Genomic DNA, 24,282 nt, shown 5'->3' on the forward strand with positions numbered 1-24,282 from the left:
TCTGGACTGCTCTTAAACCAGAGCATTACTCATGGAGGTGGCTTTTCTGTATGCAATAGATGGTAATTTGGGCAATAGATGACCTACAGTGGGATCATCCAATACTAGGGACCAATTACGCCGAATGATGCTCCTCAATTGTTTTTCCTGTTTATTGTACATGAAAATCAATCTAATCTGCTCTATAGATTCTGTTGTATGAGTAGATTGACATTTCGATTCACAAATGATATTACCAAACAGTAACTCAGTTCTATTGCATAGTCTTGATTTTGCGATTGTTGTATCTATCATCTTGGAAGAATAACCTCTTGCCAGAAATTCTAATTTGCTCTTCTGTTGCACCTTTGCCAGATTGGCATTGTTGCTGCATATTCGCCTCAACTTGCGCATTTCCCTATAGGGTATACTCTGAATCAGTTGGTTGGGATGAGAGCTAGTGGGGTGCAGCACAGAATTACCGGCTGTTTCCTTACGATGTAATGAAGTCACTAGTTTGTTATCTACAATACAGACCTGTACATCTAAGAAGTTCACTGTGTGTGAGCTCACTGTTGCAGTAAAATTGAGATTGATATCATTATCATTGATCACTGAAACAAACTCCAAGGCACTTTACTTAGTGCCCCGCCAAATTATAAAAAATCATCTATAAATCTTAACCATGTCACCACATAGTGTAGTTCCATGTTTAGCCCTGAGAACCAGCTCCTCCCACCAGCCCATGTGGCCCCCATTGCAACCCACCGTGCCTGTTGATAGATCTGATTTTGAAACATCAAAATATTGTTTTCAAGACAACAGTGTCATATTGATCAACATTTTGCTATGTTGGAACAGACAGATTGCTCTATTACTCCTTAAGTCTGATGCTCGTGTAGAGCAATGTAACATCTATATATATATATGTATCTCACTGAAAAAACGGAGGTTACAGGAATATTATAGTTAGGCTCAGATTTCCCTCTGCAAAACCAGTGAAATTCAGCAGTTATAGTTACCTGAGCTAACTATAACTTGCACCCCCCCCACAATGCACTGCTTTTGACCTCACATATTACATCACTGATGACATGGTCAGTGACATTACAGATGATATATCAAATGACATCACTGATGACATCATCCACAGAACCACTCACATCCACTCACATACCCACACAACTACTAACACACCCACACAACCACTCACAGAACCATACAACCACTCACACGCCCATACAAACACTCACACACCCACTTGCAGACCCAAACAACCTCTCAAACAACCCCACACCTACTCACATACCCACACAACCACTCACAGACCCATACAAGCACTCACATCCCCACTTATATACCCAAACAACCACTCACACACCCACACAGCCACTTACACACTCACACACCTGCACGACCACACCCACACCCCTCAAACAGCCATACAGCCATTCACACACCCACTCACACAGCCATACAGCTTTTTTAATTCTATTTCCTAACTATAACGTCCCTGTAACCTTTGTTTTAGTTTTTCCATATATATCATATATATTTGATAGTTTCTAGCGAGCAGGTAACTCAATCAGTAACGGGTGCACTCACGGGTGAAATTATTGCACAGCTCTTTAATCAGAGAGTCACAGAGCACTGACAGATGCATTTCAGCACAACACCTTTTTCAATGTCAGCGTAATTCAAAATGTATTAGTAACTTAAACAAAACAGATTACATTACATAAGCAATGATTTTTTTCACTCATTCATCAAAATCAAAATTAAAAACTCCTTCTACAAATGGAAATATCCTGTGTTTCGCAGGGCGGCCATTTTGGAACATGTTTGTTATTAAAGAGAGACAGCATTATTCATTCAATTGTTCAGAAAATCAAGAAATTAAATCTCATGAATGATGTGTTTTACCATATAAAACCAAAATCATACTTATTGAAAATGCATGAATATTGCAATCAGGCATGACTACTGTGTGTTCTGGTACAAGTCGAAGTGTGATTCCAAACTATCATGATTAATGCAGGGGGCAAAGTCGAATATGCATTTCCTAATGACCTAATAAACTCTAGCCTCTGCAAACAACCAATTAGGCGCAAAACCAATATTTTATAATTAGAATCATGATATGCCCTGTTTGTCACATTGTCCTTCGATATCGCACATTTGGTGGAAATCACAATTTAACATTTCAAAAATTATTCTTCATTCACGCCATGCCTTGAAAATAATATATTTTTATTTGCAGGACAATTGTACCTCCAACAACGAGAGCATTGATATGCGTACGTTCTTTACCCCGAGCTACGCAAACTCGTTCATGGGCTGGTGGGAAAAGTATTTGGCCTGGGCAGAAAGACCTGAACAATTGTTTGATCCCGTCGCCTTTTGGGCCCGCTATATAGACAATTTATTTACAGTGGAAATGGAATCATATGTAACTGCCCTGAATAGTAATGATCTTAATTTGACATTTACTATTAACGTTCAGTGAAAAGAGTGTATTTTAATCAGTGATGTCATTTCACGTGTCATGAGTCATGATATGTGAGTTTAGAAGCAGTGCAGGGAGGGGCTCAAGCTATATTTATTGTTAGTTGTAATCACTGAATTGTAATTGGTGAATGTTAGTACTTGTTTGGTTTATAGACATTCGTTTATAACCCATTTCAACACCTAACTATAACATCAATTGAAACTTTTTTGAGTGAATTTCTTTTTTTAATGAAAGCAAGTTCATAGAGCCATACCTAACTATAAAAATGTTTACTTTATGTACTGAATTTCAAGTTTTAAAAAATATCATATTCAATTAAAACCCCAATTGTGCATGGCCTTCAGCCATGCACATTGGGGGTTGTCCCAGGCCTCCCACCACAGATAGCTAACCCATGGCAGCCTGCCCTCAAGGTTATTTACTGCCACTGTACACTCCTGCCTGCCCTCTGTTCTCTGTCTGCTTGTTCCAGCTACCTCCCTCCAGCCCTCTGTGTTCAGCTTACTGACCCTGCCCATGCCCATGCCAGACTGGCCGGAATGGTCTCCTTGCTTCCCTTGTCCTTCCACCACTTCCACCAGTGCTATCTTTGCACTCTGCGTGCCCCCTGACCACTCCTGGCAGCACTTGTTGGTCAGCTTGCTACCTGTTCCCTCCTGCCTGTCCTACATTCTCAGGTTATGTGCCCAAGTCCCCTCCCTCCTGCCCTCAGTACTATTTTTGCTACCCCATACCATACTGGCCTGCCTTCTGTGGTCAGCTTACTACCCCTTCCCTTCAACCCACCTCATATCCTTCATGCTCTGTGTGTATGTCCTTGGCCCTCCCTCATGTCCTCTGTGGTGTGTTGTATTTCTGCCTGATCAGCTGATTTCCCTTACCCTTCCTCCAACCCCCTTGCCCAGCACCTTCCCTCCTGCCCTTTGTTGTCTGTGTGTGAAACCCTCACCCCATTCTCCTGCCCTCTGCTATCCATTATCCCTGCCACTTACCCAGCCTAGTCATATTGCAGCTTGCCCTGCCTTTTCATTTTGCTGCTTAACCCTCCTTAAACTCTGTTGTCAATGTGGAAGATGTTGTCCCCTCTCGCCTGTCATCTGCAGTTCATTATGCTGCCACTGCCCCTAATACCTGCCTGTCTTGTCAGCTTGCAGCCTCTGCCCCCTATCCTCAGTTGTCAATGTGTGTACCCCTTCCCTCCGTTCCATCAATGGTCAATTCTGCAGCCACTGCCCCTTCCACCTGCCCGGCTTCATCAGCTTGATGCCTTTTCCCCACCTCCACCCCCTTTCCATACCTTGTACATGTGCATGCCCATCACCTATTCTGCGTGCCCTCTGCTGTCAGTTGTTCTGTGACTGCCCCTGTCACTTGCCCTGACTGGTCATCCTCCTGCCTCTGCCCACTTCCCCCTGCCCTCAGTTTTCTGCATTCATGACCCTTTCGCACTCTCCTGCCCTCTGAGGTCTTTTGTGATGCCAATTCCCTGCTACCTGCATGGTCAGTTTGCTGCCCCTGCCACTCGCTCCTGCCCTCCATTGTCTGTGTGCATGAACCTGCTCCTGCCCTCCCCATTCTGATGTGCTACCGCTAACTCTACCGCCTGCCTTGCCCAGTCAACTTTCTCCTCCTGCCACCCAATCTGACCCTTTGTTGTACTTGTGCATGCCCCTGTCTTCTCTCTTTTGCCCTCAGTAGCCAATTGTGCTGTCACATGCTCTGCCACCTACCCTCTCTAGTCAGCTTGCTGCCCATGCCCACAACCCTGCTCTCCGTTGTCCATGTGCATGCCCCTGCTCCCTTCCTCTGGCCCTCGCAGTCCTTTGTGCTGCCCCTGCCACCTGCCTGTCCTCATTTTAGCTTTCTTGAGCACTGACTATAATATCTATGACAGAAAGAATGCCCTCATTTGCTTCATTTTCAAAGGAAATGCTTTAAGTTTTACAGCTTTGATTCCATCAAGATGACTTCAGGAGTGTCACACTATTGTAATAAACATAACTGTTAGGGCTCTAGGTGTTTATTAGAGCACTTTGAGAAGCTTCAGTTGCACAATGGGAAGGCAATGGGAAGGCATTGAGAGACTACTGCTGAGATTGAGCATTTGTTTCACCCTGCATGTCACAATATTTTTACTCACATGGATTATAAATACATTTGAGAACTCATAGAAAATGTATCCTTGTTTTAGCTTTTTAGAGCACTAACCAGTAGCCCACTTACCTATTAACATATAACTCTCTATGATCTGCATACTACATTACGTGTTTTGCAGCAGGCACATTAACCTTCTGTGCTACGTTATGAGTCAAAACTGTTATTAGACAAAACATAGGTCTCTCCAGTAAGTGCATTAAACACCAGTTATCTTAAATATTTTATACCCTGAAACTTGCAGGGCACATAAAGATATTAGCATCAAGTGCCTGATTAGATATTTTAAAATGTAGTCTCTTTGTAACCAATTAAGTAAGCCAGAATAGAGTCACATTTGACGTTTTACCTACTTTCTTGGTGCCAGTTTTTAACAAATACATGCACAAGTTGACTAACAAGCTCCACTTTTTACGACTCCACCCACTTTCCAATGCCACACTTTGACACCTAGGAGCATATTTACACAGAGCTAACGCCACCAGAGTGTCACTTTTTCGATATTCTGGTTGCTTTAACTACATCGCCTTATTTAAAAGGAGGCATTAAGCCACTTAGCGTGGCTTAATGCTGCCTTGTAAATAATGCCCCTATTCATGCAACACTTAGTATAAGAGGTGCATGCAATGGATGTTGCATTGGGCGTTCCGGCACAACACCCATTGCTTTTTGACACTGTCCCATATTTACAAAGTATGGGGCAGCGCCAAAAATGAGACTTGGAAATATCTGGCTTTAAACAGGTGATACGAGGACAAATGTTTTATTTCTCCACGTATCTTACTCTTTCCACATGTGCTGCATTCTGAAGCACACATGGATAGAGTAAATTGCTTGTTGAGATTGTTTTTGTGGAGGAAGGTGTCCCCTCCTGCACATAAACAATCGCCCCTGCAGCACAGGCACCGTAGCAAAATAGCGCTAGGCAGCTATTTTAGCACATGGGGAAATGCAGAGGTGCACCGTATTTTTGTAAATACAGCGCATCCCTGCATTTTAAAACTGTTGGAGCTCAGCGTTACTAACTTTGGAGTAACACCGTGCTACACCAGTTTATTGTATAAGTGCCCCCTAAATTATGGGTTCCCGGAGTAAATCTTTTCCATTTCCAGCACTGTATGCACCTATATACACAAACATATATGCATTATATCCATGTATATGGACGTGGAATTCTTTTAACTCCATGTCTATGTATCATGACAATATGTATAGTTTTATGGTATGTGGATGTGGTATTCATTCTCTGTAGTATGTGTACCCTAAGTTCCATATTTGACTCCCTGTCATTGATGCATCGTGTGTTCTGCAGTTTAATCGAGTGCAATGAGATGTTACATCATTGGTCTTGAGACTTCTAGGCCCCCTAAAATTCCTACATACTAGAGGAACACAAGATTGGGGTAAGCATTTGATTAAATATTTGACAAAACACCAAGGGCCAGATTTGCAAGCCCCTTGCGCCACTATTGCGTCACTTTTAACATAGGAAAAGTGACGCAAAAGTGGCGCAAGGGGCTTGTAAATCTGCCCCCAAATGTATTGGAATGCTGCTACTACTCCAGATGAGATTCATGGATCCCATCCTCAAAGCTTTCCTGAACACACGAGTTCCTCTTCCGCAGAGAAGTAATAAAAGCCAGAGATACAAATGCAGGTAAAATAGGGCACACAAAATGTTATGAGAGTCTCGTCCTGTGACTTTGACATGTCTATGGCATATCTCTAAATTATTTATACTTTCAAATCATCTGTTTTATGAGACATGCTTTAATATCACATACAGTGCAATGCGTCGCAGCGGTTGAAAATCTTTGGTCTCATGTATGGATCTATTTATCGGTTGCAAAGCCTGAGATTCTCTAAAAGAGGGGGCGTGCGACTGCTAAATGTCTTGTACAAATGAATCAAACCCATTTTGCTATTCTGTAACGAAGTACAGAATCACAAAATGGGCTTACTAATTGCAATTTGGAAGGCGCAAGTCTATCAACGGAGGTGGTAAATCATTTGGAAAGGTGGATAGGACCCTGTGGAAAGCTTTCCCCTTCTTAAATGAAAAAAAGAATGCTGTTTAGCTGTGGGCAGTGGTCCACAGGATCAGTGGCAACTTCTAGCCAAACGTTTTTAAAAATAACTTTTTTTTCCTTTAAGGAAAATGTGGTACATTACAAAGAAAATTTAGTTTACGTACATTGTGGCCTGCTAACCTCAGCAGGTCACTGCCCCTGTGATGATCTCCAATACCAGTGAGTTGCAATTGGCACCTTTCGTCATGAAAACTGATAAGGTAGGTGGACCTGCAACCCAATCCGAATGGTCATTTAGCAAACTGACCTATAAATACACAGGTTGTGTCACAAAATCTCCATGTGCAAAAAGTCAGTGCACAGTTTGGGACCACCTTTTGTGAATGAAATCTTAGTATATCTGGAGCTTCATCTTTCTTTCTATTCCGTTTCTTGCATGAGAAAGCATCTATCCCCTTTCTCGTTTCCTCTTGCCCATTCCATGCATAACATAGGTAAAGTGAAAAGGCAAAGGCTACTTGGATACATTTTTAAAAGGTCGCTTCAATCGCAGACTTTCAAATGTTAACAATAGTTCAAGTCTAACCTCGTCCCTTACGACCACAAATATTATGCAAAAGTTCTATGACACTATGGTATTGGACACGGTTTTCGAGATTATCAGTTCATTCTGTTCTATGAAAACATTTTTATGAATGAACCTACAATCCATTTAACTCCCCTAAAAACATTAAAGTATTGGATTCATTGTTTTTATCAATTTTCTGTTTCAGTATTTGCTTGGGTCCTGAATCGATAGAAGCTTCCATAATGGATGTGCTGTGGAGCATCAGAATGAATCAATACAAACACCTTCGGAAAAAAAAACCTCTGTTCGATGGCCTTTTGCGACGCTCAGTCACTTTTATTTATTGACTGGGTAGATCCAACATGCATATATTAAACCTGCAGGGCAGTCAGAAAGGGGTCAAGTGAGTTCACCTAGAGCTGTGTGATGGGGATTATTGAGGCCTATTGTACTTCCGTTGACCAGTCTCGTTATTTCTCAATTATTTAAGGGGAGCAAGTGTGTGAGAAAAGGAGGTGTCTTTTCGTGGCATTAGACTTAAGTGAGGATGAAATGAGTGCAAGGGAACTGATGGGCAGGAGGTTGAATGCGAAATGTCATTAAAGCCGCCTCGGCCTCAAATGGAGGTTATAAATTGCTTTTTGTAAAAACATTTTTCCTGTTAGTGCTGGCTGAATAACTGTTTTGAATTGAAGAACTGATAACTTGGAGCCTTAATTCTGTAAAGAGAGCTATTGGTCGATGTACTAGGGCTCAATGTGTTTAGGGATTAGCCAAGCAAAAAAAAGTACAATAGTGAATGTCCCGTGAAAGTCAATTTACGTCTCATGTGCAAATTTCGGATTCACTAAATAGTATTTAAAAGAGTGATAGAAGTTAAGAAATCAATGTCAAAGTTACTATTAAATGCTATTAGTTAGAATGCTATGTTTATCTTCTTGATCAGTCCATGTGCTAAACATGAAGGTCAGAAGGGCACCAAGCCTGCTCTTAAATGAGTAGAGCCCGATTCGATGGCTGGTTTCTGGCAGCTTCCGGATGTGTTGTTCCTCCCCTCTGTAATGGAGCACACCGGCCATGTTAGCCTGTAGAACTGGATGCGGAGCACGGAGCGCGTGGTACGGAGGAGAAACGGAGGCCGCTGAATGTGTATGCCGAGGGAAGTGCGGGGAGCGGTTTCCTCGCTGCGTCATTTCAAAGTGATTTATCGGGTCTCGACTCGGACGGTGATGCCCCCGGGCAAAGGGCTAACTGCCGAGCCGAGCTGAGAGGAGCCGAGAGGAGCCGAGTGCGGGACCAAGTGTGGGACTCCCGAGATTAAACTCCAGGCATTTCTATTCTTCTGCCTAACGGACTGTGAATTAACCGTGAATTAACGGAGTACAATACACAGCATTTTATGTGCATTTTATGTGCGGAGGGAGAGCGGTTTCTAGCCGAGGAGCCAGGAGAGTCAAGGTGAGGAGAGGGTTGCGTGGCTGCGCGGACTGCTGGTGAATGGCTGCTGGTAGCTGGAAGCAGTTGAGCCACATTTTGCATCAGTAAAAACTGGAGGAATGTGGTGTATTGAGGGGTGCTACAGCGCTACAACGCGAGAAGCAACAAAGTAGCTGTATAGCAGTAGAAACTCTATTTTTTCTAAAACTACAGCACAGCAAGAATAAAGAGGGAGTGCTGATGTTTCCCGGTTGGTGGCGTGAAGTTGCTGTCCCTAGTTCTCCTGGGGGCCAGGCTTGGCTCCGCCCTCCATATCCGCTGCCTAACACTTACCGGGGAACCTTTGGTCATCTGTCTCGGCTGGCCGGGCTTGGCTCCGCCGGACTACATCTCCCACGATCCTCAGGGGCAGGACGCCTCAGAACAATGCACCAGGAGGCGCTTAAAGCTGGGCTCGGTCCCTCGTCCCGCGAGGATGCGCGCGGGACAAGCCGGGCTAAGCCCGGGCAAAGGGCGGGCTGTCTGTGGCCGTAGGAGGCTGGGCTGGGCCCCCCCCAAAAAAAATTAGTACAAATAAGGTATTGATTACGATATAGAACTTGTAACGGAGAATGGTGAAAAAGAGAACATTTGGTCCCAAAGCTAATGGAGGGGGTGGAGCGACCCTGGACTCGTATCTGGTGAAAGTATCCAGCATGTTAAATGACGAAATAGAAAGAACTGAAAGGAGGCTTTCGCTGCATCCTGGCCTCACTACTATCGCCCTGGTACATGATGCGCCAAAAGAGAACGTTGCCCAGCCTACATCATCAGGTCTACCCCGGGATTTGATAGACAGTGATGTAATCCCCATGAGTGATCTTGTCCAGTCCCATGTAGCTTCCTCTTTACGTGATACTGAGGATGTTGTACCTAGTATTTCTTCCCCCCCTGCCCAAAAAAAGAGACGAGTTACTAGGGCCGGGGGGATAGTCCCACAGAGTATGGCTAACCAACAGAGGGGGTCAAGAGTACAGAAACCTAAGTCTAAGGTAGCAAAACAAATTCCTCTTAAGCTCGTACCAGAAGATCAAATAGACTCACTGTGGGCATCTTTTAAAGATAAATTAGACCAGATCCTGGATCCTATTTTAGTCAGGATATTATCTATAGAAGAAAGAGTGATTAGTATGGAGAAGCGGTATGGGGTGACACTTTCATCTAACACCCATATTGTTCAATGTGAACCATCTTCCCCGGAGATAGAGGCACAGCCAGCTACTTTAAGGGATCAACCTATAAACTTACCAGAAATTCAGATACAGGCTGAATCCTCAACTGTTGGCATAGGCCTTGGTATGAATGATGAAATCCTTGTATCTACGGGGCCTGCAAACATCAGCGGCCCAGTAAAATCGGGAAACGTGGCATCCTTTGTAAGATCTACTAATAGTTCTAACTCCCCGAGTTTATATAAGATCCCTGCAGAAAGAGAGGTCTTCCAGCTTATACCTGAGGCTTTGCCCCTAGTTCTTGTTTTGGCCAATGTACCTTGCCTATGCCCTGGTAAAGAAGAATCTGTAGGTAATTTAATTATTAAAGCTCTCTATTGGCTAACAAATAACACCAAAACAACTGAAAGAGGCAAACAATACTTGGCCAAGGAAATTATAATGGCCAGGAGGGTACCCTGGTTGGGAAAGAGTAAGAAGAGATTTGAGGGTGACTGTATAGTCATACGTTTTTCAAGTCCCCAAGTGTTGTCAAATGTGTTAGCAAATCTATTCCCCCCCCAATTTGGGGGGCTCTGCAATAATTCCATTAACCCTAGATTTCTTTTACGATCGATTGTGGTGTAATGGGAATGATTTTCGGATCAGCTTAAAACCCACTTATAGCAACCTACCAATGAGAAGGGGCCTTCCATCTTTGACGGAAGAAATTAATTTGAGGAATAGATACGGGGCTCTGACAGACATGGAGTACTGTGATTGACTGCAGGGTGCCCCTAATGATGTTCTGAGTAACCTACATGTGAATGACCAAATGAATAGGCAACTGGCACAGGGTAATGAGGGGATCCAAGTAGGACACATAACACCCATATGTCCTCTAGTGGAACTACCAAGGATCATAGAGATCTCTCACAACACTAATCCTCCTATGGTGGGGTGCTCGATTCTAAATGGTGTAGAAAGACCCACTAAAATACAGACTATTATATCAAATTCTCAGCCTCCTGACAATTCTATTGTCGAGCATTCCATGGGAGGAGAGAATGAGATTGAAGAAGGAATAAAATACCTCCAAAATACAAATATTATTCTAACAAAAAAGGAAGGTTTAACTCTCCTTTCATGGAACATTGCAGGAATTGCTAATAAGGTAATATCTCCGGATTGGTGTAGATTTATTGATCAGTATGACATTAATCTTTTCCAGGAATCGTGGTCAGTAGCCCCGGTCTTTCGCATGGGATGTCTTAATTTTTATTTCCCTGCGGTCAAAAATGTAAAAGGTAGGCCAGCAGGAGGTCTAGTGATCTGGATTCGCCAGTCCTTGAGATGCAAGGTGCAGCAGGTCGGAGTATTATCATAAGATATCCTGGCAGTTACACTTGAATGGCCTGATGGCCGTAAAGTAGCTATCTTTAATGTTTATGCCAGAGGACAACTAGGTGGACGAACCTCAGAGGTAATTGAAGCTCTTGATTCCCAGTTGGAGGATCTTCCAGAGCAGATTGCCCCAATAGTAGGGGGAGATTTTAACACCACTTATGAACCCCTTGGCCAGGAAGACCAGGATATTTCTGCTGATCAAGACAATAGATGGGGAATCCCTAAACTTGATGTCCCCGTTATAAAAAGATGGTCAGCTGCAGCTATCCAGCTCAAAGTAATGTGTTTAGAAAAGGGATTAAGAGCAGCAAATGGGAGAACTCCCTCTGATCAACAGGGAGCGAACTCCTTTGATAATGGGAGGTATAGTAGTCGGATTGATTATTTACTGGTGGATATCAGATGTTGGCACAGACTGGTTGACATGGCCATTATACCCCGGTTAGAAAGTGACCATAACCCCCTCTGCTCGTCATTTTATGGACATAGGGGGGATCGAGTTGAGTCCATAAGAGGAGGGATAACTACCTTAGATATTGTTGCCTCTAATAATATGCGCCATGTTAAATGGGACAAATTATCGGAGAATCCTGCCCAGTTGGCTGCACTTAAAAATGAAGTGATTGGGGAATTGATTACATTAAATACCCACATTAATAGACAGGATTTCCCCTGTATTATGCTTGAGGCCCATAATAATCTTTTTGCAAGACTTAAGGTATTTTTCCAGAAGCAACAACCAAGGGGAAATAGAAAACCAAAACTGGTAATAACTAAGTGGTATAATGAACCTTGTAAACTTGCTCGGTCAATGCTGAACAAAGAATTAAGGGCTAAGAATCCCATCAAAATACGAGAGGCAAGGGATTCTTATAGACATGCCCAAAAGGTGGCAAAAAGCCAGTAGGATGAGGACAGACGGTGGGATCTGAAATTGGCTTGTGCATCCAAGGATTCGAAGCAATTTTGGAATATTATAAAATGGGATGGGGGTGGGAAAGGAGAACCCCCCCAAAACAATGTTCCTCAATCTCCATGGTTAGAATTCTTTAAACCCCAATATGCTTGTCACCGTGAGATAGAGGATTGTAGTTTCCCACCTACCAACCTTTATTCAAATAACCCGTTTACCATTGAAGATGTAAGTATGGCACTAGACTGTGTGACCAGGGGTAGGGCACCGGGAATGGATGGTATTCCAGCTGACCTTTTCTTGAGTGATAAACCGTCTTGGTGCCAGTATTTTACATTGCTGGCAAATTCAGTGGCTAGAGGTGCTCCCATTCCATCTTCTTGGAAGGGAGCTGAAATCATCCCAGTTTTAAAAAAGGGGGACAAATCACTCCCAAATAACTATATGCCTATTAGCCTTATAGACTCGGCGCAAAAACTGGTTGGTCGTCTAGTCCAAAATAAAATACAATCATGGATTGAGGACCAAAACATCTTATCCCCATATCAAGCTGGGTTTCGTCCTTGTACCAGCTCAATCGACCAGGTCTTCTTTTTCATCCTATTGTATTGGAGGAATGTGTTGCTAACTAAGGGATCATTATATGCAGTCTTTGTAGACTTAAAATCGGCCTTTGATTTAGTCCCCCGTTGTAAACTTTGGTCTGTTCTTGCTGATCAAGGGATGCCACCTGATCTTTTGACTTTACTCGTCCGCCTGCATGAGAACAATTACGCCAGAATCAGATGGGGGGCTCAGGGTGAGGTCACTGATTCATTCCCTGTCGAGCGTGGGGTTCGACAGGGGTGTGTCTTGGCTCCTACTCTATTTTCACTTTATATAAATGGAATAGTTGAACATCTTTGTAGCTCCCCCACAGATGCTCCTATTTTGGCTGGTGCGCACGTGCCTGTTCTCATGTTCGCGGACGACACCCTTATTGTCTCGCGGACCCCGAGTGGCTTGCAGAAAGCGGTAAATGCTTTTGGAGAGTTCTGTCTATGACGTGGTCTTGAGATTAATACCACAAAAACTAAGTTTATGTCTTTGAACTTGTCCAAACCCTATAAGGGTAGAATTTTCTTAAATGGTACTCCTCTTGAGCAGGTTGATTCTTTTGTATATCTTGGAATCTCGCTCCAGGCTAACATGGGATGAAATTGTCATATGGATTTGGCCATATTAAAATTTCAACATCTTGTAGGGGCCCTATCCTCTAAACACAAGTCCTCCCTAACTAGGCCTGTTACACCTGCCTTGAAGGTCTACAATATGAAAGTAATTAATACTGCCCTTTATGGAGTAGAACTCTGGGGCTTTAACAACTTGAAACACTTAGTCAAAGCGGAGAATAAGTTCTTACGTAACTTAGTTGGTGTTCCCCAGAGTACCCCGATCATTCTGCTCTTGTTGGATTTGGGCAGGATAAGTATTGAAGATATAGCAAGGCTGCGACCGTTATTATACTGGAGACGCATTTGGTCCACTCCCGAACTTCTACATTATGCACAGGGACTGAAGGACGTGATTTTGGCCGACCAATTTCATAAAATCAAGTGGCTCAAAGAGCTCAGGTCTCTTTTATTAAAGTTGGACCTGAGCATCTTATGGGACAAACCAGATTCTTAATTTTCCCATCTAAAAAACTAATGAAAGAAAAATATTGGGAAATGGTTCAGACAGAATCCCACAGAGCCAACATGCATACGAATTTAACCGGTCGGTTCTTAGATTTTAAACTTCGCCCATTGTGTGACGCTTATTGGGATATTATCGAGAGGCCATTAGACCGCAAGTTATATTTTCAATTTAGGATAGGTACTCTTACGGTCAAAACATTTACAAATAAATGGTCCTCTACAACGGATGAGAAATGTCATAATTGTCCCAATATGACTGAATCTGTAGCACATGTATTCTTTGCTTGTCCCCTTTATGCAGCCCCGCGTCGCAAGTGGCTTAGACCTATCTGTCTAAATTTAGCCACAAGTAAACATATAGAAGCATTAAGGATATTGGGGTCTGACTGCTCGCCATGTTTGGCGGTGGCTGTAGCCAAATTTTTAAGTTGGGCTTGGATAATACGTACCCGGACTTCTATCCAACCTACTAGTTGCTAGCAAACTTCTTGAATTCGCTATGCTGTTTTAATCCTTTTTAAAGAGGGAAAGACATTTTATGTAAATATAGTAATTGAAAATGTATATTAATTCTTTTATTGACAGTAATTAACTGGATTTAATGGTTTTTTATATTACAAAGAGGATTGTCATGTGATATTTATTTTGTTTGTTTGTGTCTAATATGTTTTATGTGCTTTTAAGATTTACTGTCGAATAAAGCTTTTTGATGATGATGAGTAGAGCCCGTATATAGCACTTAACTGGGACTTTTATTATTCTTATTATGTTGTTATGGATGGCAAGTAGCTACTTTTGGGTCTACTGTTGCACTGAGTCCAAGGGCTTGTTTCCAAATGGGCCGGTGTATTCTCACCCGTGTGTAAGCAAATTCTTGTTTGCGGACTGGTCGGAATTAAAAATTGGGATTATCTGCTGCCTTAAATACCCCAACCTTTGTTAAATTGCGCCAAGATAAGCCTGTTGAAATTTAAGGAGGGAAGTGTGTACGATGTTTACCATACCATACAGATGTTTGTGCGTTAAACACTGAAATCAGCAAGGGGCATATCAGCAAGGGCTTTATCTCTGCTTTTTTTGGCTTTAAAAGCCAAAAAAGTGGAGATAAAACTAGCGCCCTATCAGCAACAGGGTGCTAACACGCAAATTTGCATGTTAGCACCCTTTTACTCTACGCTTCCCCTTGCATCTCTAATGAGATGCAAAGGGGGCGTTCCAGAGTAAAATAATAGGAGAAATGTTGCTAAGCGACATTTCTACTATAATCAAGGATATCGCTAACACTGTTAGAGATAAAAAAAGCAACTCTAACCGCGGTGAACGCTGCTTTTTTACGTCTGGTATTTTTCTGACTTAGCCATGATAACCTATGTAAGGTGGGTATCATGGCTAAGTATGTCTATCCCTATCAGCAAGCTATCGCCAAACCTTGTGGGATTATCGCTGTATTTCCAGCGATAATCTCACAATTGGCAGCTTGCGCTCTGAATTTTATCGCTTTGGAGATCAGCGTTGCTAATAGCACGCTATCTCCGCGATAAAATTCAGAGTTGGCCGGTGATAATTATCCTCAGGCTAAGAGCGCTGAGCGAAAATTATCGCCGGCCCTTGCTGATATGCCCCCAAGTTATTTCCAAGAAAATCCGACATAGGAGCTATTTATTGCACCCGATAAATAGCATACCGTATCGTTATTGATGAGGTGCGATAATTAGCAGCTTGTTTCCCAACCCACTGGTAATTGGAACCTTATAAAAGCTGTTAGGCTAATGTGCATGCATGTTAAATCCTTACACATACAGCATGCGAGCTACTGTTCTCCATATTCGAAACAGTCGTTTTCCCCTAAGATGTCTTCCGAATACACAATTTTCATTTCAGCGTAGACGTTTTTCTATCAGCTTCTGCTGCCTAACATGGGGGCATATTAACAAGGAAAAGGGAAAATTAATGCTAAGGGCGCTTGGCGTTAATTTTTTTAACGCCCGCTATCGCTGGATAATATCGCCTGGTTATCACGTTATTAACAACGCTAACCGTCTAAGCGATAAAAAATCCAGCGATAGTGGCATTTTGGGAGGTTATCGCTGGTAATGCAGCGATAAAACTACAAGGATAGGGATATCCTTGTTGATAGCCCATGGTGGACTTAGCCATGTAATCCACCTCCCATTGGATAACATGGCTAAATCTGAAAATTAGCAGACGTAAAAAAGCAGCGTTAACCGTGGTTAGCGCTGCTTTTTTTGTCTCTAACAGGGTTAGCGTGAAGCTTGATAATAGGACATTTCTCCTATTAATTTGCTCTAGAACGCCCACTTTGCATCTCATTAGAGATGCAAAGGGAAGCGCAGTGAAAAAGGGTGCTAACATGCGGTTTTGCATGTTAGCACCCTGTTGTTGATAAGGCGATATTTTTAAGCGGAGATAAAGCCCTTGTTAATATGCCCCATGGTGCCCACATCAGCACATTTACAGCCACTACCTGTGAACATGTTTTAGTCAGTGGTGGCTTCTCCGCAATGGCGGAGAAGCGTCACCCCACTGCCTGGCTCAGAGCAAGATAATGAAAAATAAAACGATGTTCTAGCATCATTTTATTGTCATTGCCGGCTCAGAGCCAGAGCTTTGGCAGGGCGAAGCTATAGGAGGGGATAGAGGTGTGCTATCTGCACTCCCTAAGTGCACATATGTGTATTGGTCGGCCGTCTCAGGCCGACCAAAACACACATGCGCACTTAGGATTCTCCAGCCCGACTGCATTGAGCAGCTGGGCTGGAGAAACCCCACAGACTCCCTGACCTGAGTGGAGCATCTATTCAGCCAGCTCAGGCCAACCCTGCGCTGCTCTGCAGCATGGTGATTGGATGGGAGTCAGTCCCTGGGGCCGCTGGGACCAGGAAGGAGAGAGTAGGCGTGATGCGGGAGGCGGCTGGCAGCTTCAGGTAAGTTCTTTAAAAAAAATTGATATATCATTACTAACCCCCATGCTTGCCACGACCTCTATGCATTCCCTCCACCTGCTCCCCCACTCTTTGTGGGTGGCGCCTGCCACTGTTTTCAGTACATACACACTGACGTTCTACCCTAATCCCCAATGCCTAACCTCACACTCACAACAGTTCTAGGTAGTTTTATCACCCACATACCGATGCAGACTCTTTATAGGTTCATAGCATCTGTTTCTGGCATGCCATGTACTGGTGCTACCGTGCACCATTTGTTGTCCTGATGGGCTGACATGGTGATGGGATGGTGTTTACTGCTGGTGTGGGCCAGTTTTGTTTCTGGGGACAGGGTGTCCTCATTTCCTGATTTTAGTGTTTCAGCGATTTAAGAATAAACATTGTAAAACAAATGAGAGTGATCCAAAACTAGTAGTATTTGTATTTGGGTGTTTCCTGATTCTGCCAAGGTCCCATGTGCAGCACCAACCTTCAGGGATTGTGGCACAAGGGGATAAGGGGTCTGCTGTTACATTGCTCGGATAGTCCAGTAAATATATGATATAGACTCTTCAAAATTCAAAACTTTGTACTTCTTTATACTATGATCTTTGCAACACATTTCAATTCAGTATGTTGAATTATACCATTACATTGAGTTACAACTGTTAGAGGTAACAGATTCTAATTCTTATAAATCAGGTTTCTGGTTGGCTAGGGTGTGCACCTAAGCCAGGCAGAACCCACCACTCTAATCAGAGTAAGGGAGTTACACACCCAAGATATCCCCTGCTCACCCCCGTGGTAGCTTGGCAGAGCAGTCATGCTTTTCCCAGAGGCAATATGTAAAGTTTTTGCGCAACACAACACACATACCACTGACATACTAGGCACACCACAAAAGAGACCCCACATAAGGTTATTTAAAAATTCACCTATATTATGTATAAAACACATAAGACCACAATTGCATAAATCACGTTGCCAAATAGTCAATTGTCATAATAATGCATAGATCATACACCACTTTGCAATAAAGCAATTGTCAGAAACAGGACAGCTGTGTCTTTTGTCCCCTAAATGTGGCCAATAGCTTTCCTTTATATGGAATTACACTACAGTTTTTGCCTATGTGCAGTGCACACTGCAAGGAGCTCTCATGTGATGAAGTAAATGGAGGCACTATAAAAAAAGTAACTGAATAGTATCACACAATTTGGTCAAATGGAAGTCTGATTGGGGCAAGTTTATATGCAGTTGAGTCACTAAACAATACTGTTTGTGCTGTCTTTTATGATTATTTTAATCGAAATAAAGACTTAATGATGATGATGATGATGAGTCACTACATATTTATTGCATTCTCTCTCCTGTTGTAGATCAACGTTTATTGCTTTGTGTTTATTTCTTAGAAATGCTAAATCAGAGCACTGTGTCTAATACGTGCAGGCTATAAAAGGATAGATTTTAAGATAAATCCTTCTTAGACTTCATAAGAGCTACAGAGGGAACATAGGGCTTTGACTGAAAATATTAGAATGTGTATCCAGATTTGAGTATTTGGGCATCATCCTCGATTGCATTCTGTTGTGGGCCTCACATATTCAAAATAACAGAGTGGTTCTTTTACATAGTACCATGGCAATACTTAAAAAGCAATAGGCAATGTTATCTAGAGCAATCTTCCAGGCTTTTGAAGTTTATATATCAAAGGCACAGGCAGCGTGAACTTAGGGAGCTGATAATGCTGGAAAGCTGACTTTGTCTGAGAATAATTACATAAGATCCTTATTGCACCTTCTTAAAAGAACTCCCCTCATCCTTCTGTTTCAGGATGTAGCCGTCAAGAGAATAGAGCATCCAGAAATTTTGAGACCTCAACTTTATTGTGTGAGAATTTGGACTGTACAGGAGGTTGCACCATATAGGAAGGGCATGAGGGAACTATTGATGTTAGACAAGTCCATCCATTTCCCCTGTTCTGGCAGGTAAAATCCTGGTTTGTTAAATTGGGCCTAAGATCTTTTTGAAATGACCCCCAATCCTTGGCTGCACTTTCAAACAAGCAACTGAAATTAATATACTGGGAATTTGTGACCGTTAACCTACACCAAAGCTCTACGACAGAGAGATTGTCAGCACAATTCTTAGCCATTGAACCCAGACCACATTTCGAAGTATTTGTAGATGATATACAACCTCAGTTAGCGTGAACACTTTACATAACGTTTTGCTATGAAATTGTAAAAATCAGGTTCCATACAATGAAAGGGAAAAATTATAATGTTAAAATGATAATGGTGCTTTTGGAGACTGTAATTGTACCATGTGTCACTTGAATACTTAAGAAAATGTGGCGCATGTTCTGTTCTTTTGCCCTGTCCATGGAAGTCCTAAAAGGAAATGGATTCGCCCCATATGTTGCAATTTAGGCTTCCGGAAATATTTAGAAGTTTCAGGGCCTTACCAAGTGATTCATCCCTGCTTATAATATATAGTTACAATTCTGGTGATAAATCCTTATACAAGCAGGCCACCCAAGTCTATAAAGACATAGCTTCAAAAGCTAAAACTTGCTACTTAGCTGCTAAAATTAGATTTTCCGTAACTGTTCCTAAAGAACTTTTCACAACAGTTAAGTAAATGAGCAAGTTACTTGAACTTAAAAATAACAATGTGAGTTAAGAGTTCTCTAACTAACTAGCACATTTCTTTCAGAACAAGGTTCACATAGTCTATAATATGTTCTCATCAAACCAACAGACTAATTGTCTAAGCAAAGCTGATGATCCATCCTTAACTCCAACTGAGGTTTCATCCGCAAATAAATTTGACACAATAGCTAACACTGCCATGCCTTATCTGCCCGTGTTAGCAGTTCCATTAGCTAACAAGGCCTGCTTGCAGTCATTTAACCCTCTTTTTGAAGAAGGTGCTCAAGCTCTACTCAGCCAAATTAACCCCCACCCTTGATCCCTGCCCTCCTAAGATCCCCCAGCTCATGTTGGATGCCACTGATAGACGCCCGAGGGGCATCTTTAACAAGAAGATCAGGGAAGGCCATTTTCCAATGGAATGAAAGATGGCCTCCGTTCTTCTGCTTAGAAAAAAAATCCAATTTGCATAGCAGTGTCCCAAATAACTATATGCCTATATCTCGACTCCCCTTCCCTGTTTTAATGGCCAACACAGCACTTAACTAGCCTTAATCGCTGCTCCCAAGAAAATAAGGCAAACGTTGTATTCTGGTGGAAATGCTGATTTAATTCTAGTGGACCTCTCTGCAGCTTTCGATACGGTCGATCACAGTCTTCCTATTGACCATCTCTTTACCATTGGCATCAGAGGTAAGGCTTTCATGCTTCTTAAATCTTTTTCTCTGAGATAGAGAGTAATTTGTTGAGCTTAATGGTTTCAATTCCCCCCCTTTTCTTTACTTTCCGGGGTCCCACAAGGCTCCTCCTTAAGTATGACACTTTCAGTACGTTACCCCCTTGGCCAATCCAATTAAACCCTTTGGATTTGCAGTAGTGTCCAATGCCGATGGCACTTAAATAGTGGTGTCTGTGGCCAGCAATCCAGAGGATGCAGCTTCTAGATTTCAGGACTTCATCTGCCATATTGGAAAATGGATGTCAAGCAACTGCTTGAAGTTAAATTATTCCAAGACATAGGTCTTGCTGTTTGGCAGAAATGCTCCTTTCTGGTCTCCAAAGTGGTGGCCTTGGGAGAAGTGGGAGGTTCCCACCCCAGTTGATAAGGTAAAAAAACCTCTGAATTTACTTTGACGACAAGCTCTCCTTTGAAGGCCATGTTAATCCTACTACCTTTTCCCAGTTCAGACCCTGCTATATGCAAATCAGTCTTGACCCTGTGCCTCATGGGAATAGTCAAGCCCGAACTGCCAAGCCATGTCTTCCCTGGACCCGAAACAAGCATCCTGGGACCGGTTTCATGCTAACAGCCCTCATCAGCCAGGCTCGCTTGAATCCAGTGGCAAAGTGAGCAAGGGACACACGTCTGGGCATACACTGCCAACTTAGGGTGAACAAAGCAAGCACAAGGAGATGATGGACTGAGCTCTGAAACTTTTCAGACACTCATCCCTAGTCACAGATCTGGGTTGAATCCATCATCATTCTTTAGCTCACTTTGCCACCCCAGTTCAGACACAGCTATATGCAAATCAGTCTTGACCCTGTGCCTCATGGGAACAGTCCAGCCCAAACTGCCAAGCCATGTCTTCCCTGGACTGGAAACAAGCATCCTGAGACTGGTTTTGGGCTAACAGCCCTGATCAGCCAGGCTAGCTTGAATCCAGGGGCAAAGTGAGCAAGGGACCCACGTCTGGGCGTACCCTGCCAACTTAGGGCGAACAAAGCAAACATATCAGTGGACCAGGGCTGCGGTGTGGGATGGGGCGATGCTTCATGTACCTCATAAGCGGTGTCCATAGGCCATGGTGCAGGTAGCGGCATCGATGTCAGCAGGGTGGGACATCGTCGGGGAGACCAGGGCTATGATGTGAAGCAGGGCAATACTCCATGTTCTCCATGAGTGGTGTACACAGGTCACGGTGCAGGCAGCTGCATCCGTGAAAAAGCTGCATCATCGTCAGTGACACCAGGGCGGCGATGTGAAGTGAGGTGATGCAAGGTGCAGTGCCCACAGGTCATGGTGCATGCAGTGGTGTCAGTGATAGCATAATGTGGAGGCATAGGTGAGACCAGGGTTGTGTTGTGAAGCAGGACAATGCTCCACGTGGTGCCTTCAGGTCACCGAGCCAGAAGTGGTATCGTTGATGGCGTTGTAGTTGTTTTTCTTTTGTTGCAGCACAAAACACTCTGTTCCCAGTGCTATTGACAGATGAACCTGAAGACTTTGATGTTCTTGAGCCTTCCAACAGGAGGCAAGATCTACTTCAAGCCCCTGGAGAAACTCAGGCAATAAGTTGCAGAAGGTTCAGTCCAGTACTTTGACTACCCTAGACAGAAGCAGCGACTGCAGAGCACACTGCAAAGTGGCAGTTCCTCCTGACAGCTTCTCTAGCTCTTCGTTTTGGCATGTTCTATAGTTGAAATTAGTTCTAAAGTTTTGGGGTCAAGGCTGATATACTTCTATTAGTTCTGGCCTCTGAAGGAAGCATACTTCAAAGACAGACCTTCTTGCTCACAAGATCCAGTTCTTTCCTGCTCTGTCCCAGCCACTTTCCAGGAGGTGGAGACTGCTTTGTGCAGGACAGGTCCAGCCCTATTCATGTGTCAGTGGCAACTCCTCCCACTACTCTTAGCCCAGGAAGACCCATCAACCTGGCGACGAGTCATCAGGATATTCAAGGCACACTTAAGCTCCCTTTTTATGACCGTCTAGAGTAAATGCAGGAGGTCCCAGCTGTCAGGGACAGAGACGTGGCTTTCACAGACAGGCACATAATGGTTTAGCAAGAAAATGCCCACTTTCTAAAAGTGGCATTTTCAAATTAGCAATTTTAAAACCATATTCGCTAAAGGTGTATTTTTAAATTGGGAGTGCAGAGATCCCAAACACAAACTTTCTATCATCTCCTAATGGGAATCTGCACTTGAAAGGCGTTTCAAAGCAGACCCCATGTTCACCTACAGAAGAGATAGCCTTTCAATAGTGACAAACGAAATGCACAGTATTTCACTATCATGACGTGAAAACACACTACTACATGTCCTACCTTTTAAATACACTGCACCCTGCCCATGTGAATACCTTGGGCCTACCGTAGGGGTGACTTGCATATGATAAAAGATAAGGGCTAGGCCTGACAAGTGGGTGCGTTAGCCAGGTTGGCATAGTAGATTAAAACTGTGCACACCGACACTGCAGTGGCAGGTAGGAGACACATTTGAACGGCTACTTGTGTGGGTGGCACAATCAGTGCTTCAGGCCCACTAGTAGCATTTGATTAACCCTTTGGCACACACAGTGCACTTTACTAGAGACTTATTGGTAATTCAAACATACCAATCATGGATACCCAATTAGTAACACAGGGAGCACTTGCACTTTAGCACTGATCAGCGGTGGTAAAGTGCGCAGAGTCAAAAAACCAGCAGAAACAAAGTCCAGCATAACATCAAAAGCAGGACGTCAGAAACCAAAAAGACTGGGAAGCCATGCCAAAAGATACCAGGTCTAACATGGGGTAACTACTAGTGTGTAGCGAGGGTTATAACGTCCTTGTTACCTTTGGTTTTGTCAGTGAATTTCTATTTTTTTAATGCTATTTACTAGCTATAGCGTCCCCGTAACCACACTTTTTTAGTGAATTTCTATTTTAAGAAAAAATGTAATGTAGTTACCACACATTAATCCAACCGCTGCCGTGCATGGCCTTCAGCAGTGCATGATTGGAGGTTCGGCGCACTCCCTGCAGCCAATCCCTTGCTGAGCACAGCCTTTGGCTATGCACAGTGGGCAGTTGGCCATATACAGATACACAATATGTGTCTCTGACTGGGTGCATGAGTGTCTTAGTGGGTCAGGGAGTTGGTGAGTGAGAATATGAATGGATCAGTCAGTGGTTGCATGAGTATCTGAATGGGTCTGTCAGTAGATGCTTGAGCTTCTGAGTGGGTATGTGAGTGGCTAAATAAGTGTCCCAGTGGATCTTTGAGTGGGTGTGTAAGAGTCTGCATGCATGTGTGTGTGGGTGTAGTGTCTTAGTGCATATGTGAGTTGTGGTTTGAGTGAGTGGGACTTTGTGTGAGTGTATGAGTCTCTGAGTGGATCTGTGAATGGGTGTGTTAGTGTCTGAGTAGGTCTATGATTGGGTACATGACTGTCTCGGTCTGTGAGTGGGTGCATGTGTCTCTGATTGGGTCAGTGAATGAGTGCATGAGTGTCTCACTTGGTCTGTGAGTGGGTGTGCCAGTGTCAGTGTAGGTCTGTGAATGGATGCATGAGTGTCTGAGTGGATCTGTGAGTGGGTGTGTGGGATTCTTAGTGGGTTTGTGAGTGTGTGTATGAGTGTCTGAGTGGGTCTGTGAGTGGGTGTGAGAGAATCTGAGTGGGTCTGTAAGTAGGTGTGTGAGTGTGAGTAGGTCTGTGAGTGAGTATGTAAGTCTCTGAGTGGGTGTGTGAGTGAGTGTTTGAAAGTGTATTTAAAATAAAAGATTTAATTCATCAAAGTTTGCGACCCTGATGTGATGCTACACAGGGGTATTGCGATGGGTCCACAACTCCAATCACATAAAAAAAAAGGTCTGATGCACAAAGAAACTCACAAGGTATCCCTCCAACACCCTTACAATGTCCCCATGGGGTCAGGATACCTCTACGCTGACCCTTTCTATACTATTTAGCCTCAATTTTTTTATTAGAAAATGTCAGTCGCAACTTTCTACACAGGTTGCAGCCAGCCAATCACAGCATGACTCCTTGTATGTTCATTTGCCAACCTCTGCATAGGCGTCGCAAAGGATCCATGTCCCTATATCTA

At 43.3% G+C, this 24,282-nt stretch overlaps 1 long non-coding RNA gene across 1 annotated transcript in view; it reads left to right on the plus strand.

Annotated features, from left to right (window-relative positions):
• Positions 1–8,295: 8,295 nt before the first annotated feature.
• The window catches only part of LOC146870174 (uncharacterized), a 70,835-nt gene continuing 54,848 nt past the window's right edge, over positions 8,296–24,282 (plus strand). Inside the window, exon 1 of the long non-coding RNA XR_014959207.1 lies at positions 8,296–8,698. This is a non-coding gene — a long non-coding RNA (uncharacterized LOC146870174). The remainder of the gene's footprint in view (positions 8,699–24,282) is intronic.

The sequence above is a fragment of the Triturus cristatus genome, chromosome 1_1 (assembly GCF_964204655.1).
Source record: "Triturus cristatus chromosome 1_1, aTriCri1.1, whole genome shotgun sequence".
Taxonomy (NCBI): domain Eukaryota; kingdom Metazoa; phylum Chordata; class Amphibia; order Caudata; family Salamandridae; genus Triturus; species Triturus cristatus.